Consider the following 342-nt stretch of genomic DNA (forward strand, 5'->3'; position numbering starts at 1 on the left):
TTTCAGAGTGTGCGTGCTGAAGCCAGTGACGTCATCACTTGGTCTCCTGTTTTATCTGACCTCAAAAGACTCTATGACGTAACACAGCATGAGACGGAGAGGACAAGATTCCGCCTCTCTGACTCTGATTGGCCACATTCCACAAGGGCTTGGTCAGACTGTTCCCGGGGAAGGGGGTGGAGAGGACGAATTTTAGCTTCCTGATTGGTCAGAAGATTCCTAGAGTGGGGTAAAGAGGAAGGGTTTTAGCTCCATCTGGGCTGTGCGAATTGGTGAGAAACCTTCTGGGGGTGGAGTGAAAAGGATTTAATTTTACATTTTTTCCAATGCTCCTTGCTTTTA

This window comes from Microcaecilia unicolor, chromosome 1 (assembly GCF_901765095.1).
Source record: "Microcaecilia unicolor chromosome 1, aMicUni1.1, whole genome shotgun sequence".
Taxonomy (NCBI): domain Eukaryota; kingdom Metazoa; phylum Chordata; class Amphibia; order Gymnophiona; family Siphonopidae; genus Microcaecilia; species Microcaecilia unicolor.